Below are 18,605 nucleotides of genomic sequence, written 5' to 3'. Positions count from 1 at the left end.
GATGGATTTAGGGGGTCAAATGATGCAACCAGAAATCTGGGTCTCTTCATCTCTTCCGTTTGCATTATTTGCTGCTAGATTTGTTCTCAGGAAGCTCATACTATGAGACAGAATGAGGGTGATTGATCCTATAGGCTTACATAGCCTTTGCAGTCACACTTCTTTTATTATCCCACAGAAGCCCTGAGTGTTTCCATCAATTTTCCTTCCTAGGTTATCTAATAAATATCACAGCAAGTGCTTAGCCCAGCACTATCGTCCCCTGGCTGGTCAGAACTGGACTGTATGTCTTTCCCTAAGATGATGGAAAATGAGGCTATTTTCATGTAAACCTAGTGGAAATGGTTTTCAATAACAAACATGTATTATCCTATCCAAAAAATGAAGAAGAAAAACAGTATGAATTGATGCACATGAGAGATACTCTATTTATCACACTTCAGTGTTATGATAAAGTAGGCTATATACAGATTCTTAGAGTAGTAATATGTTATATAAAAATGTTGTAAAGGTATTGATACTGTGTTGTGTCTTCCTTTGTTTATTAGTGATTTTACTATTTTGAGACCTGATGAGAAAAACATGAAGCAATTAAGAGGGTTCTTGAGATATAGTTCTTGTCTGTCTGTGGCAGTTGTTCAAATTAACAGACTTACAAGATGTTTTATAGAGATAAGCCAGGCCATGCCATGTAGAGTAATAGACTTCATTTAGGGATATTGAATGCTATAGGCAATAAAGGTAAAAGATCACCCATGAAGACATAGATAAATGATAGAGCTTTCTGAAAGATGTTGCGTGTGTGTGTGTGTGTGTGTGTGTGTGTGTGAAGTGCTCAGTCATCAGAGATCGCAGCATTCTATCCCTAAGGAATAATTGTTCTTAATATGTCAATTTCCAATTCACAAACAACAAATGTTTATGGAAATTCATGTATTCCTTTAAAGTTGCCTATTAAATTATAAGCTCTAAAGTTGTGCATATTATCTAGCAGAGGATTGATTTTTAGGAATACTTACAACTTAAAAACAGGTCAATCCTTCCATAATTCTGAAATAAAGCTTTTACCTAGTTTGAAATCTTTTCAAAGTTATATTCAAAATAATTGAGAAACTTTAAAAATAAAACCCATTTTTTAATATCAAATATACTATCTTCTTACTCAACATGGTTTATGACACACACATTTTTAGCACCTTGCTCCCTCAATGTTCTATTGGAATAAATGACTACACATAAAAATAAAATTTAATTTATTTCACCACTTTAAAACTAGGAGGAGGGCTACCAGCAGACTGGAGCAGTGAAGAATTAATGGACCCAATAAACCCGGTGAGAAAGGGAAGACATAAAAATAAGTTCACATTTAGTAAAGTCTTGAAATAGTCTCAAGGAATGAAGCAGCAGAACATAAGGGCTGGGAGTAAGGCAGCTGGGCATGCTGGTCAGCTGATAAAGGAAGGGGAAATTGAGACGTGCATCCAGTCCTCTTGCTGAATAGGATGGGCATATCTTCCCAGGACTGTCCATATGGGTCTTATGTAATTACAGGTGTTCTTACAGTGAAAGTCCATTGAGTGGCAAGGAGATCAAACCAGTCAATCCTAAAGGAAATCAAGCCTGAATGTTCATTGGAAGCACTGATGCCGAAGCTCCAACACTTTGGCCGCCTGATGTGAAAAGCCAGTCAACTCATTGGAAAAGACCCTGAAGCTGAGAAAGATTGAGGGCAGGAGGAGAAGGGAGCAATAGAGGATGAGATGGTTGGATGACATCACCAACTCAATGGACATGAGTTTGAGCAAACTCTGGGAGATAGTGAAGGACAGGGAAGTGTGGTGTGCTGCAGTCCATGGGATCGCAGAGTCAGACATGACTTAGTGACTGAACAACAGCAACCCTATGGGTAAGTTATTTTCTCCCTACTCTGCACATAAGAAAATGAAGGTCCAGAGAGTTTCAGAAGTTACAAAACAGGAAGTGGATAAGCCACTTATCCACTTGAAATGAGGTACCTTGAGTTGATATTAAATGCTCTCAACATATACACCATTCTTGGAATTTTCTAAATAAGTTTAATAATGGCTGTGATCATTTGAAGTAGAAAAGATGTAACAGTAAAACCAGATTTACAGTAAACATTAAAATGTTGTTACCATTATGCAAGAAACTGGTCTAAAGTGATAAAATTGGAGTTTACAGTGATGGATGGTTTAGAGACAGACAACCCAAAGCACCCACATGCTAGCAGCAGCTGTGTTTGATCGTAGTTTATTGTGCATGCATGGTAAGTTGCTTCAATTGTGTCTGGCTCTTAGAAAACTTACGGACTCTTTGTAACCTTATGCAGCCTGCCAGTCTCCTCTGTCCATGGAATTCTCCAGGACAGAATGCTAGAGTGGGTTGTCATGACCTCCAGGGGGTTTTCCTAACCCAGGGATTGAACTCGCATCTCCTGAAGCTCTTGCAATGCAGGCAGATTCTTTACCGTTGAGCCACTGGGGAAGTCCAGAAGATGGAAACCACAGTGTTTTAAGAGCTGTAGTGAAGTTCCCATTGGCTAAGGGGTCACCCAGAATATTTTACAAGCATGAATGCTTGCTTCCAAGACAGAACTATTGTAAAGGTAAATTAAAAGGGTGGATTCCTCAGAAAGATTATGTAGGCAAGTGTTCACCAAGAGTTGGAAAAATGAAAATATTCTCATTTCAGAAATGTGTAGTAAGAGGTAAAGTGAAACAGAAAGATGACTGTATCAATCAGGGCTCACTGGATAAACTCACCAATAGAAGCTATAATCAAGATACATACATGTAAGAGATTCATTGTAAAGAATGGGCTCATGTGGTCTCATGTGAATGTGGGAGGTGATGAGTTTGAAACCCACAGGTCAGGTGGAAAACTCAGGTGAGCATGAGAGAGTAGTCATCACGTAGGTCATCTTTGTCTCTAGGAAACCTCAGAGTTTGCCTTCAAGACCTTTCAACTGATTGGATGAGGCCCACCCACCTTATCAAGGATAATCTCTTTTATTTCACCTCAATGGACTGTAAGGTGTCCATGATGACAACGTATCCCCATATAAAAATCTAGGTTAGTATTTGATTAAGTACTTGGGAGCTGTAGCCAGCCAAATTAACACATAAAACTAACCATCATGAGCTCTCAACATACATGACAGTTCATGGATTCCTAATTAAACTGTGATGGAAATAAAGTCATAAATGTCTTTACTTCAGTTCAGTTCAGTCAGTCATGTCTGACTCTTTGTGACCCCAAGTACTGCAGCATGCCAGGCTTCCCTGTCCATCACCAACTCCCAGGGCCTACTCAAACTCATGTCCATTGCGTTGGTGATGACATCCAACCATCTCATGCTCTGTCATCCCCTTCTTTTCTCGGCTTCAATTTTTCCCAGCATCAGGGTCTTTTCCAATGAGTCAGTTCCTCGCATCAGGTGGCCAAAGTACTGGAGTTTCAGCTTCAGCATCAGTCCTTCCAATGAGTATTCAGGACTGATTTCCTTTAGGATTGACTGGTTGGATCTCCTTGCAGACCAAGGGACTCTCAAAAGTCTTCTCCAACACCACAGTTCAAAAGCATCAATTCTTCGGCACTCAGCTTTCTTTATAGTTCGACTCTCACATGCATACAGGACTACTGGAAAAACCATAGCTTTGACTAGATGGACCTTTAAATAAATGAGTGAAGTCTGTAATGGTCTAAACACTTCTAGAAAGATGACAGTGTAACAGAAAATAAACCACATAACAAAGAAAGAAATGAGGCCAAATCTGAAGTTTGGACAATGGATGGAGAGAAGGGTAGAAATGAGTCCAGTCTTGCAGAAAAAATGGGTAAAAATAGAAAATTTTATAGTCATTTAGAGATATTGTAATCAAGTGTTTGATTAATGTAATCTGCTGCTCATGAGAGAACAACCTGTTGAATGTTTGGGTGGCTCAGGTTTTTCTTTATCAGAAGCAATTTTATGATATTTACTGGTTTCAAATTTGTCATGCACAGTATAAAAATAGCTACAACAATTTTACACTCACGTACCAAATGACAAGTTTGACAGTTATCTGTAAGACTGAGAAAATACAGATACTTTTGGGGTAAAAGATAAAGAATAGAAGATTCAAGGCTAGTCCTTGTGTTAGGAATAATCCACACTACCATATCTAGCACAGCTTAAAAGTCCCTGGCATTCTCTGTGCTGTGTCAGGATAAGTAAATATTGTTAATCTGGTATTAGGAGGTTGAACTGATAAACCACATGTTAAAACAAAGGAGATGACAAGTGAACATGCCAACCAGTCAACTGCTCATCCACCTTCAGTGTTTCTAGTCTAGACTTTTCCTATACACAAAATCACATAGTACGGCTTCTGTAATGGCTTCTTTCACCTGCCATGATGTTGTCAAGATTCATCCATGATGGTGCATGTATAAGTATTTAATCCTTGTTTATGACTGAAACATATTCCATTGTATGGATGGACCATATGTTATTGGTCTGTTCATCAGCTCATGAACATTTGAGTTGCTTCTGCTTTGGGCCTGTCATGAGCAATGCTCCTGTGAATATTCATGGACAAGTGTTTAAGTGGGCCTGTTCACTAATTCTCTCAGGTATATACCCAGGAGCAGAACTTTTTGGGTTGCATCATAACTCTATGTTTAACATTTTGAGGAACTAAAACACTGTTTTTCAAGGCGACTTGGTCCCTTACAATCTCACCATCATGTAAGTGTGTTCTAATTATTTCTAAGGTTTATTATTGACTATACTTTAAAAAATTATATCTCCTCTGGTTGGTACAAAGTGTATGTCATTTTTGTATTGAAATCATTATCTCAATTTTCTGATGACTGATGATGCTGAGCCTTTCTCATCTGCCATTTGTAAATCTTTCAATAACTGCGAAAACCCACCTTCCATTTTTATTTGAATTTCATCTTTAATTGTTTAATTGTCAGAGTTCCAAAAAATGATTTGGACTACTTTTTCCAGTGTTCTTTGCCATTATGGAGGAGGGGAATATTGGGGGTTCTACTTTGCTCATTCTATTGGTATCACTGATATCTCTTGTGAATAATCTAAACACTGGAAGCAACGCCCCTGTGAGCACTAGAGTCAGTGGTGCACACGTGACTTGGCTGAGCTGACTCTGTGTTTGTCATGAGTATTTCTGACTAGATGAGGGTGGAGAGTGAAGTCAGTAGTGCAGATGCCCTGAGGCTCCAGGGACAAGGGGGATGCACAGAGATCCCCCACAAGAAATGCATCCACAGTGCTCGTGTGGATCCAGCCCTCTCAGGACTCTGGAGACTGTCTGGCGAGAAGGGGCTTTGACTTAATGTTTTGGTTAGATTGTGAGTATAAGGCAAAAGCAATAATAATCAAACACAGCAGCAAATGCTGGAGTTTGGAAATCTAAGATCTTTTTTCCACTATGCAGTGAAATGATCACCACATGTTGGTCTTTTCATTCAACATCCCAAGCCGAGAGGAACTGCAGTCAATAACGTTGTTGCTCTGATAGGAAGGATGACAACGTGTTATTGGAACAAATTCTCAAGGCAGAAAGAAAATGACTAGCATTATATCATCTGGCTTCAACCTGAGTTATTTTAGTCCATTTACTGATACTTTTCAAATAAGAACAGATTTCTTTTCTTTGCAAAACTGTAAGTCAGTTCTCAGAGAATTGAGATCATTTGGCTCAGGGTTGAGGAAAATTATCACAGCATTCATTTTTAGAACTCAAACTTAATTCACCTCAAGCACCAGGAAAAAAATTAAATCTTCTCAGGAAACAGATGATAAGGATAAGGCTTGTATACTGTCACAATAATACAGAAATTTTCTGTAAATATAGAAATTCTATATGTATATAGTTTCTGAGCCACTTTCCAACACTGCCTCAAAATAAACTCTATCAATTTTGCAATCCTTGTTCCAGAAACAATAAAAATAACTAATACTCATCGTGCCCTTGACCTCTGCTGAGCCCTGAGCTGATTGTTTCACCTATATTATTTCCTTTAATAGTCATGTAAATTCTTCAAGGCTGATATTTTTTATTCAGATTTTATAGGTGATGGTTCTTAAGCCTGTAAAGAATAAGTGTTTTGAGCAGACAATACATGATAGAATAAGGACTTGAATTCTGATTGGTTCTTTGTTACTCCATGTCCTCCTCCCCCATCTCTGCTTCAATGTGGGGCACGTCCTTGCCTCCACAGCATCCGTGAATGAAAACACGGTAAAATGAATTCTTTCCCAAAATAGTTACAGAGGAAAATATTCAGCTTCTCACATCTGAGTTTCCTAACTTGAGAGGCTGGGCCTTCTACATAGGACCAGATGTAGACCCCGAGTCCTATGAGATGTGTGAGACTGGCTGGGGTTCGAGTCAATCTGGTTCACTCCTGGTCTGTATTTAGTAAACCCCACTTTGCACAGGTGTGCCATCGAGATGAAAGAAGCAAATCCAGATGTATTCTGACATACTCCAGCTAGTTATCAATAAATGTTAAATTTTCTTATACCAGAGCAGACTTGAGGAGACTGAGCTAATCCATTGTAGAAGCTGAGGGTGTAATCTGGACATGAGGTGCCTTAGGAAAGCTTATGGAATTTATCTCACTTATCTGGAAATAACCACTAATCTTAAAACAACTCTACCACTATGGCATGTATTTGAATTTCTTTGACAATGATTCTTTCATTTCAAGAAATATTACTTGTACATGTGTCCCTCATCCTGAACCCCCTCTCACCTCCCTTCCCATCCCATCCCTCAGAGTTGTCCCAGTGTACACCCATGGCTGATTCATGTCAATGTATGGCAAAAACCACTACAATATTGTAAAGTGATTAGCCTCTGATTAAAATAAATAAATTAAAAAATATTACTTGTAAAAATGGAACTTAGGAATTACATGGAATAAAATAACTTTTAATGCCTCCTTGATGCATTAAAAGGAACTTGTGTTTCTATCTAGGAGAAATGATGGAAAAAGAGAAAACCTGACACTATATCCTTCTAAAAGTCAGTATACTCTTTGCAGTGATTTAAGATTAGAACTTTGTATTACTATTAAAATTGAATATAGGAGGAACTTTTTAGAAGCATTTTGATTTATCCTATTTTTCCAGAGCTAAGACACCAAGACTTACCAAATTTTTCTTTCTAGAAATGCCTTATAGGATATAAAACTCAAGTGATGTGAAATGCAATTTATGTTAGCTTTTTAGTAATTATCATATCTTTTTCAGTATTTGAAATGTTTCTATTTAATGTTATTTTACAGTCTTCTCTAAACTATGAGTAATCCTATTTGCATTTTGCCCTCACATGGACTTTTTAATGAAAAAACCTTGCATCTTTGCCCTTATTTAATTTAGTCTACTTCTCACTTGCTTGCCAACCAATTACTCAATAGTTCTGTTTTTCTTAATGGAGCCACATTAATTTATAATAATAAGTGATAGATTGTTCATATGAATAGATTGTTATTATGAGTATATTGTAATAAAATCAGTAAACCAGATTATTTTTAGAATAATTTTGATCAAAATACTTCATTTACATTATATTTCATCAAGAACATGAATCTCAGTTGGATATAAGAGTTCTTGCCTTAGTGCTAAAATTGCTGTTATAATTTTTATACAAACAGTGTTTTTCCTTGTCTCATTTCTTGGGAAACAATATAATTATGGAAAATGTGTTTGCCTATGCATGACATTTCCCAAGTGAGAGATAATTGTCTAGATCTCTGCCGTGATATGGTTCCTTTTCATTAGAAATATTATCATATTTATTGAGTGTTGCATGCACAGAGTTGGGTATGTGTTAGTGTCAATGCTATTCATGTTTCTCTAAATTCAGTTAATTACACAAACAATATTTGCCTCCCAGGGGGCACAGCAGTAAAGAATCTGCCTGGCAACATAGGAGACATAAGAGACACAGGTTTGATCCCTGGGTTGAGAAGATCTCCTGGAGGAAGGTCTGGCAACCCACTCTAGTATTCTCACCTGGAGAATCCCATAGGCAGAGGAACCTAGCGGGCTACAGTCCATGGGATTGCAAAGAGTCAGACATGACTGAGCACGCACACACACTCAAGTAAAACAGCTCTCTATTTCAAAACACGGAAAATGAAAAGAAACTGTGATTTCACCATTTTAAAAATCATTTTTAAATATTTTTGACTAACATATATAACATGTACCAGAAAGGGGCACAAAACACAAATCCACAGCTTAGTGAACTATCATAACCCAAGGAAACCAGCATCCTGCCCAAGAAATTGGATATAATAGCAGCCAAGAAATCATCATCTTAATTACATGCTATTTTTGCTCCCTGAAAGTACCTACTAGTGTACATCATGAACCTCTATTCTACAAGTGTTGAACTTTAACCAAAGGGGATCACATAATTTGGATTCTTTTGTTTGTGCTTTATATTAGCCAATAGCATATGTCTTGAGATTCATACACATGTATGCATAGATGAAATTCGTTCTTTCTCCTTGTTCTGTAATACTCCATAATAAACTTTGATCACAGTTTATTTAGCCTTTGTACAAGTGATGGATATTTGAATAATTCTCAGTTATAATAAAAAAGTTCTGATAGACACTCTTACCTGTGTCAGTTGGCAAGCTTATTTATGCATTTTTCTTGGATATAAAACTAAAAGAGGGATTATTGGATCATTGCTGTCCATGTATTCAAATTTAGGACATATTCTAGATGGTCTATATTGATTTACACTCCCACTAGTAGTGCATAAACATTCCTAATTAATGAACACCCATTCCTACTCTTACAGTTTAAGCAATCAGTTTTGATAATGCAGCATACTATCTCTTTGTAGTTTTAATTGACATGAGAATTAAAGTTCTTAATATTAGTTAATAAATAATTAATAAATATTTCCCTTTATTGATAGTTCTTTTATGCTCATGCTAAGGAAACTTATTATATCCTAAGACCATGAAGATCATTATATTATCTTTTGGAAATTAATATTCTGTATTTTAAAATTGGATAGTTGATCTGTCAGTATTTGATTCTGTTGTGTGAAGTTGGGTTCATTTTCTTTTCATAAAAATAACCTACTGGTACTATACTTCTTTATGAAAGGCAGCCCTGCCACACTGCTCTGAATGGCTAATTTTGTCACAAGTTACACGTTCAAATGTGTGCATGTGTCTGTTGGATGTGCTGTTCGGTCTCATTGTTCTGTATTTTATTTTATTTTTTTTTCATTTATTTTTATTAGTTGGGGGCTAATTACTTTACAATATTGTAGTGGTTTTTGCCATACATTGACATGAATCAGCCATGGATTTACATGTGTCCCCCATCCCAATCCCCCCTCCCGCCTCCCTTCCCATCCCATCCCTCTGGGTCTTCCCAGTTCACCAGCCCTGAGCACTTGTCTCATGCATCCAACCTGGGCTGGTGATCTGTTTCACCCTTGATAGTATACTTGTTTCCATGCTATTCTCTCAGAACATCTCACCCTCGCCTTCTCCCACAGAGTCCAAAAGTCTGTTCTGTACATCTGTGTCTCTTTTTCTGTTTTGCATATATAGGGTTATCATTACCATCTTTCTAAATTCCATATATATGCGTTAGTATACTGTATTGGTCTTTATCTTTCTGACTTACTTCACTCTGTATAATGGGCTCCAGTTTCATCCATCTCATTAGAACTGATTCAAATGAATTTTTTTAATGGCTGAGTAATATTCCATTGTGTATATGTACCATAGCTTCCTTATCCATTTGTCTGCTGATGGGCATCTAGGTTGCTTCCACATCCTGGCAATTATAAACATCACTGAGATGAACATTGGGGTGCACGTGTCACTTTCAGATCTGGTTTCCTTGGTGTGTATCCCCAGAAGTGGTATTGCTGGGTCATATGGCAGTTCTATTTCCAGGTTTTTAAGGAATCTCCACACTGTTCTCCATAGTGGCTGTCTTCACAGAACTATAACAAATAATTTCACTATTTGTATGGAAATACCAAAAACCTCGAATAGCCAAAACAATCTTGAGAAAGAAGAATGGAACTGGAGGAATCAACCTGCCTGACTTCAGACTCTACTACGAAACCACAGTCATCAAGACAGTATGGTACTGGCACAAAGACAGAAATATAGATCAATGGAACAGAACAGAAAGCCTAGAGATGAATCCACGTACCTATGGACACCTTATCTTCAACAAAGGAGGTAAGGATATACAATGGAAAAAAGACAACCTCTTTAACAAGTGGTGCTGGGAAAACTGGTCAACCACTTGGAAAAGAATGAAACTAGAACACTTTCTAACACCATACACAAAAATAAACTCAAAATGGATTAAAGATCTAAATGTAAGACTAGAAACTATAAAACTCCTAGAGGAGAACATAGGCAAAACACTCTCCGACATAAATCACAGCAGGATCCTCTATGACCCACCTCCCAGAATATTGGAAATAAAAGCAAAAATAGACAAATGGGACCTAATGAAACTTAAAAGCTTTTGCACAACAAAGTAAACTATAAGCAGGGTGAAAAGACAGCCTTCAGAATGGGAGAAAATAATAGCAAATGAAGCAACAGACAAAGGATTAATCTCAAAAATATACAAGCAACTCCTGAAGCTCAATTCCAGAAAAATAAATGACACAATCAAAAAATGGGCCAAAGAACTAAACAGACATTTCTCCAAAGAAGACATACAGATGGCTAACAAACACGTGAAAAGATGCTCAACATCACTTATTATTAGAGAAATGCAAATCAAAACTACAATGAGGTACCATTACACGCCAGTCAGGATGGCTGCTATCCAAAAGTCTACAAGCAATAAATGCTGGAGAGGGTGTGGAGAAAAGGGAACCCTCTTACACTGTTGGTGGGAATGCAAACTAGTACAGCCACCATGTTCTGTATTTTAAAAATTCTTACATCAATTTCTTATTGGCTAGAATTCTAAAATTTATAATAAAGATTTGATATGTAGAAAATTAACTCTCTTAATCTGTTCTTACTCTTACTAACATAGGTGTATACAAAAATAATGGTCTCTCCCAAATATGTCCACATGCTAATTCCTATAACCTATATTATTTTTACATAGGAAAAGGGAACTTCCAGATGTGATTAAGTCAAGCATTCTTAAAGAGGGAGATTTTCCTCAGTTATGTGAGCTGGCTGATGTCATCACAAGAGTCCTTTTATAGGAAGAGAGAAAAATCAGGTCAGAAAGGAGAGGTGATGATAAAAGTCAGTCCTGGAGTAATGAGACCATGAGTGAAGAGCAAGTGCAGTCTCTAGAAACTGGAGAAAAAGGGAGGGAATAAATCCTGTCCTGGAGCTTCCAGAAGGAGGGTGGGGCCGGTGACACCCTGGTTCTAGGACTTCTTACTCAGAACTGTGAGCTAGTAACTTTATGTTGTTTCAATCCATTATATGGGTTAATTTGGTAAGCAACAATAAAGTACTAATACGAGAGTCTTTCTTTTCCCTGAACCACGTTTCTTCTCATATAAACTTGAAATTTTATTGTCTGCTAGAGTTTTGATAAGGATTGCATTGACTCTGGATACAACTGGAAAGAAAAACATATTAAACTTTCCTCTCCAAATAATCCTGGAATCAAAGAGAAACTTGGGGGCTCCGGGGTCACTGTCAGGATGCTCTGGAGGGGACCGAAGGGGATACCAGAGAACCTCTGTTCAGTCTATTTCCTACTTCTTCCCTCTTTATCTCATTTCCTTTATCCACATCCTCTCATCATAGCTCCTTCCAGGTCACTCCTACCACATCGTCATTCTTACAGCAGAAAAAAAGACTTCATATAACAAATTTTCCTCAAGTTACAGTGAAAACTTATTTTTATGGAGGCATGATATAAAAGGGTAAATAATGAAATGCCACCCATCCCCATATATCTTATTTGTAAGGAAAATGTCCTTGTGTAACTTTGGCAGCTTGTAACCTTCCAAGGATTGTTCAAGTCACAGCATAAATGCAGCCGACTTCCATTTTTTAAAGTATAAAAAAAGTCATACGGTGTATTACACATTTTTAGAAAGACTCCATGGTAATACAAATGTGTGAGCCATTGGATAATAATAACCATATTACTTCTGGGAGTATCAGAAGTATTATTTATTTAACACTCCTGAAAATGTATTCTTCTTATTATTAAAATTTAAATATAAGGAAATGAAACACAAAGAAGTTAAGTGACTCCTCAGAGCTCATCAACCTTGAGTCTGAATGCTGCCAAGAAGATATTTGAATTTCAATGTGTCTGATCCTGGACACAGCTTTACCCACCGGTCAACAATTGCTGCAATCTTCTACAGTGATAGATGAGGACTTAAACATATTTGGGAGACTGCTATGGTAAAAAGAATTTAAAATCTGGTCTTCATAATAATAAGAGGTAACCCCCCTGATTTTAGCAGAAGGTTACTATGTAGGGGTGGAGGACGGGATGAACTTGCATACCACTGAAGGTTTGGATCCTGTCAAGCACAATTAATCACCTTATCCCATTGAAAGAGACAAAAATAGAACTTTCTCTATGTACTTTTGGAAAAAATTTCACATCCATATTTCCATCTGGCATACATTTAAGATCTTCTAAAGTCAGTGTAAGATGAGGAGTTTGCCCTTATACCCTTGGTCAGATTCAGTCACCTGAATGCCTAAGGAGCTGAAAACTCATTTTATTCTCAAACTTATTAGCCAGGCTATAGAAATCATTTTTGTTGTTGTTGTTTAGTTGCTCAATCATGTCCAACTCTTTGTGGTCTAATGGACTATAGCCCACCAGGCCCCTCTGTCCATGGAATTTCCCAGGCAAGAACACTGGAAATGAAGTGAAGTGAAGTAAAAGTTGCTCAGTCGTGTCCGACTCTTTGTGATCCCATGGACTGCAGTCCATGGGATTTTCCAGGCCAGGATACTGGAGTGGGTAGCCTTTCCCTTCTCCAGGGAATCTTCCCAACCCAGGGATTGAACCCAGGTCTCCCACATTGCAGGCAGATTCTTTGCCAGCTGAGCTACAAGGAAAATTGGAGTGGGTTGCAATTTCCTTCTCTGGGAAATCTTCCTGACCCAGGGATCAAACCGGCATCTCCTATACCGGCATGTGGGTTCTTTTCTGCGGAGCCTCCAGGGAAGCCCTGCATAGAAACCATATTTATTTGCTCTGATTTTGGCATGCCCACTCTAGAATGAATTTTGCCCCTTATAAAGATGACCTGTTTGGAAAGAACTGTAGCACTGGTCACAGAAGAGGGAAGTTGCTGAAACAGGTGGATTTCCCATTAGTTTCCCATCTACTACCTCTGTTTAGTCTTACTATGACCAAAGCCATTTATCAATATCTGAAAGGGGAAATAGCTCTCTCTCAAGAACTGAAGAGAGAGCTGTACATTTTTATTGGCACAATGTGTATGTATCAATATCTGTGCAAGATGAAATGTGAACAGGATGACATGACAGATTTTTTGAGGAAGATCAGTGATCTGTGTCTATGGCCCTCATTCCCTGTGTGTCTGTTTACATGTAAAACTCTCACACTCTGACCTTGTCAACACTTTCTCCTAAACCCATGTACACAGCAGCGTCTTCTGTCCATAGATTCATACCATACGTGACTGACGTATGACTTACAGGACCAGCAGGTTTTCTCCAAGTCCCCCGGGGAACCTGACCTCTAGGAAAGAGAAAGGAGCTGAAGACCAAAGCCACAGAGTGTGACCTGTGTAAATGTGCTGCAGAAATGCCATGCATCTTTCTGTCCTAGATAAATGATAAATGACCTTAACTGTTAATATGTTGTTTTAGGGATGTGTATTTTGAAATATACTAGATGAATTATTTTTGTCATTTAGCATTTGAATGCTAACAGTTTTCAGCATTTTATGTGGAAAGAATTTGGTCTTTATTTCAAACACAGTTTATGAAATAAAATGACCAGTAATAAAGAAAGAAGTTCTATTCTTCTATTGGTTATATTATCAAATTTTAATGTATCAACATTATATATTAAATATAATATTTTACAGTGATCTTTTTCTATCTTTGTGTTTCCTTTTTCAATAAATGAAAACTTTCTGAAATCCTATCAAATAGACAAATATTTCCTCTTATAGCAATCACTATTTCTGTCAGAGTCTACATTTAGTCCAAACTGACCAATTCAAAATACTAAAACATTTTTTAAATTAATCAAGCAATGCTTTTCAATGCCTACGGTTTACAAGATCTTGTAGCTGGCATTGTAAAGGACGTGCTGTTTAAAATACAAGGGCCAAAAAATAAAAAAAATAAAAAATAAAATAAAATACAAGGGGCATCTTCCACTAGCCTTGTAATCTAGAGAGAAAAATAAAAGATAAGCACATGAGAAGAAACTAATGTCCAACCTATAAAGTGTAAGTTAATTGTGTAGAAAGCTAAATTGTCTTCTTCCTAAGCATTCTTTATTTCTGCCATGTGCTGCTCACCGTGCTTCATCATCTCATCTGTGTGCATTTTCACTTGTCACTTCTACTTCCCTTCTTTTCATCTCTAATCTTCCCAACATTTGCCTGCAGAGCAATTTTCCAATGAAAATAATTTTATTGTAGATCTTTGGAGCAATAGGTTGTCTTAACAACCTCATTTAGAATCTACTTCGTGCTCATTTTTGTATTCATTGCTGTGCCTACAACAGAAATGATCACATGGTAGAAACAAGTGTTTTCATTTGTTGAACTAGATATCTGAGCTTCTTTTTCCCTCATGACATTTTCCTGTCATCTGCCATGGTTTTCATGATTTTTTTCAAAACCATGACACTAAATTGTAAGGTGTGCTATCATCTGTGCTCAGTTTACCCAGCGATCTTATCTGAGAGACCCCACAATCCACTCTGCTATTTCACCTAAACCATTGTCTTCATAACCTCCAGAAGGCTCTGTTTTGCTAACATGGTCTTTGACCTTCTCCGTATTGCATTAAATGTTAAAACCTCACTTGTCCTTGAGCAGAAAACAAAGATGCTTGTGGCAAATAGAATATTTGTGGATTATTATCCCGCCAGAAGCAAGAAGGAAATCCTGCATTTGCGACAAGCTGGATGGACCTTGAGGATGTTATGCCAAGTGAGATGAGTTGTATGCAGAATTTAAAAGAGTCAAACTGCTAGAAACAGAGAGTAATAAGATAGCTTCACAAGTCAAAACATTTTTCAACCACTATGTCTTTAACAAGCTTCCTACCCTTTCTCCCCACCTTCTTCTTCTGTGACCTGTAACACAGGGGGCTAGAGGCAGAGGCCACCCCAGCTCTGGGGGACATGATGAACTAGAAGCCCAACCCTGAGGTAGCAGTGTCCACAGTATGCAAACAGTCCCCTTGCAGAAAGAACTGGGGGTGGGTGCTTGCCTGCCCTCTGTATTGACTCTGGGGGAGCAGGGGAGAAACACTCCTTTGTTTGCCAAAGTCTTGTCAGAATCTTCCTGAATGCAAGACCCACCCTCTATCAGAACCAGGTGGTTTGGGATAAGCCTGCTTCAGTAATATTTCTTTCAACTATAATTTTATAAATTCTGAATGCAGCACCCCTGCCCTGTAACTCGTCTTGGGTCTACAATGGGTCTACATGGGGGTTCACAGGATATTAATGATATTTCAAGTTCAGTGGACTTTCAAAATAATAGGCATAATGAGCTTGGCAATATCTCTGCAAATCATCTAACAGAAGAAATTATTTTCAGAAACTTTGAAGGATTTTTAAAAATATTTTTATGAGCTTTCAGCTTTTAGATGAAATGAATATTCAAAATGGCCTTATCTTTTTTTAAATGTATTTTTTAATTGAAAGAAATTGCTTTACAGAATTTTGCTGTTTTCTGTCAAACCTCAACATGAATCACCACAGGTATTCATATATCCCCTCCCTTTTGAACCTCCCTCCCATCTCCTGCCCCATCCTACCCCTCTAGATTGATACAGAGCCCTTGTTTGAGTTTCCTGAGCCATACAGCAAAGTCCCGTTGGCTATCTATTTTGGCTAACATGGATATTTCCATGTTACTCTTTCCGTACATCTCACCCTCTTTTCCCCTCTCCCCATGTCCATAAGTCTATTCTCTATGTCTGTTTCTCCACTGCTGCCTTGTAAATAAATTCTTCCATACCATTTTCTAGATTTCATATATATGCATTAGAATACAGTATTTATCTTTCTCTTTCTGACTCACTTCACTCTGGTTCTAGGTCATCCACCTCATCAGTACTGACTCAAATTTGTTCCTTTTTATGGTTGAGTAATGTTCCATTGTGTATATGTACCATGACTTCTTTATCCATTCATCTGTCAATGGACGTCTATGTTGCTTCCATGTTCTAGCTATTGTAAATAGTGTGGCCATGAACAATGGGATACATGTGTCTTTTTCAATTTTGATTTCCTCAGGGTATATGCCTAGGAGTGGGATTGTTGGGTCATGTGGTGGTTTTATTCCTAGTTTTTTCAGGAATCTCCATACCATCTTCTATAGTGGCTGTATCAGTTTACGTTCCCACCAAAAGTGCAAGAATGTTACCTCTTCTCTAGCATTTATTGTTTGTAGACTTTTTGATGATAGCCATCTGACCAGTATGGTCAACATCTGCAATGTTGAGCATCTTTTCATGTGTTTGTTAGCCATCTGTATGTCTTCTTTGGAGAAATGTCTGTTTAGGTCTTTTACCCACTTTTTGATTGGGTTGCTTGTTTTTCTGGCATTGAGTTGTATGAGCTGCTTATATATTTTGAAAATTAATCCTTTGTCAGTTGTTTCATTTGCTATTATTTTCTCCCATTCTTAGGGTTGTTTTTTAACCTAGCTTATAGTTTCCTTTGCTGTGCAAAAGCTTTTAAGTTTAATCAGGTCCCACTTGTTTACTTCTGTTTTTATTTCTGTTACCCTAGGAGGTGGGTCATAGAGGATCTTGCTTTGATTTATGTCATCAAGTGTTCTGCTTATGTTTTCTTCTAAGTTTTATAGTTTCTGGTTTTACATTTAGATCTTTAATCCATTTTGAGTTTATCTTTGTGTATGGTGTTAGGAAGTGTTCTAATTTCATTCTTTTACATGTAGCTGTCCAGTTTTCCCAGCACCATTTATTGAAGAGGATGTCTTTGCCCCATTGTATATACTTTTCTTGTTTGTCAAAAATAAGGTACCTGTAGACACATGGGTTTATTTCTGGGCCTTCTATCTTGTTTCACTGGTCTATATTTCTGTTTCTGTGCCAGTACCATACTGTCTTGATGACTTGATAGCTTTGTAGTAAAATCTAAAGTCAGGAAGGTTGATTCCTCCAGCTCCATTCTTCTTTCTTAAGACAGTTTTGCCTACTTGGGGGTCAAAATGACCTTATCTTTAAATGAAAGTTTTGATGAGTGATATGCTCAGTCTGCGACTGCTGCTGCTAAGTCACTTCAGTCGTGTCCAACTCTGTGCAAACCCACAAACGGCAGCCCACCAGGCTCCCACGTCCCTGGGATTCTCCAGGCAAGAACACTGGAGCAGTGGGTTGCATTTCCTTCTCCAATGCATGAAAGGGAAAAGTGAACGTGAAGTCACTCAGTTGTGTCCGACTCTTAGCAACCCCATGGATTGCAGCCCACCAGGTTCCCTCATCCATGAAAGTTTCCAGGCAACAGTACTGGAGTGGGGTGCCATTGCCTTCTCTGTATGCTCAGTCTACCTAGTTTTTTAAAGTTCATTAACCACCTCTCATTCATTCATGTAGTGTATGTTTATTTAAAATAAAAATATAATTTGCAATAGATAATCAACAAGGACCTGCTGTACAGCACAAGGAATCTGCTCAATATTCTGTAATAACCTTGGAAAAGAATTTGAAAAATAATAGGCAAGTGCATATGTATAACTAAAGCACGTTGCTGTACCCCTTGAAACTAACAGCACTGCCAATCAATTATACTCCAATATATAATAAAAGCTAAAAAATAGCAACAAATAAGTCACCAAAAGCCTTCCTTAGTGATCAATGCAAAGAAATAGAGGGAAACAATAGAATGGGAAAGACTAGCAATCTCTTCAAGAAAATTAGAGATACCAAGGGAACATTTCATGCAAAGATGGACACAATAAAGGACAGAAATGGTATGGGCCTAACAGAAGCAGAAGATATTAAGAAGAGGTGGCAAGAATACACAGAAGAACTATACAAAAAAGATCTTCATGACCCAGATAACTACAATTTTGTAATCACTCACCTAGAGCCAGACTTCCTGGAATGTGAAATCAAGTGAGCCTTAGGAAGCATCACTACAAACAAAGCTAGTGGAAGTGATGGAATTCCAGTTGAGCTATTTCAGATCCTAAAAGATGATGCTGTTAAAGTGCTTTACTTTTTCAGAAAAACATCTACTTCTGCTTTATTGACTACACCAAAACATTTGACTGTGTGGATCACAGCAAACTTTGGAAAATTCTTCAAGAGATGGGAATACCAGACCACCTTACCTGTCTCTTGAGAAAACTATATGCCGGTCAAGA

Source organism: Muntiacus reevesi, chromosome 12 (genome assembly GCF_963930625.1).
Source record: "Muntiacus reevesi chromosome 12, mMunRee1.1, whole genome shotgun sequence".
Classification (NCBI taxonomy): Eukaryota; Metazoa; Chordata; class Mammalia; order Artiodactyla; family Cervidae; genus Muntiacus; species Muntiacus reevesi.
Note: the sequence above shows the minus strand (reverse complement) of the source record.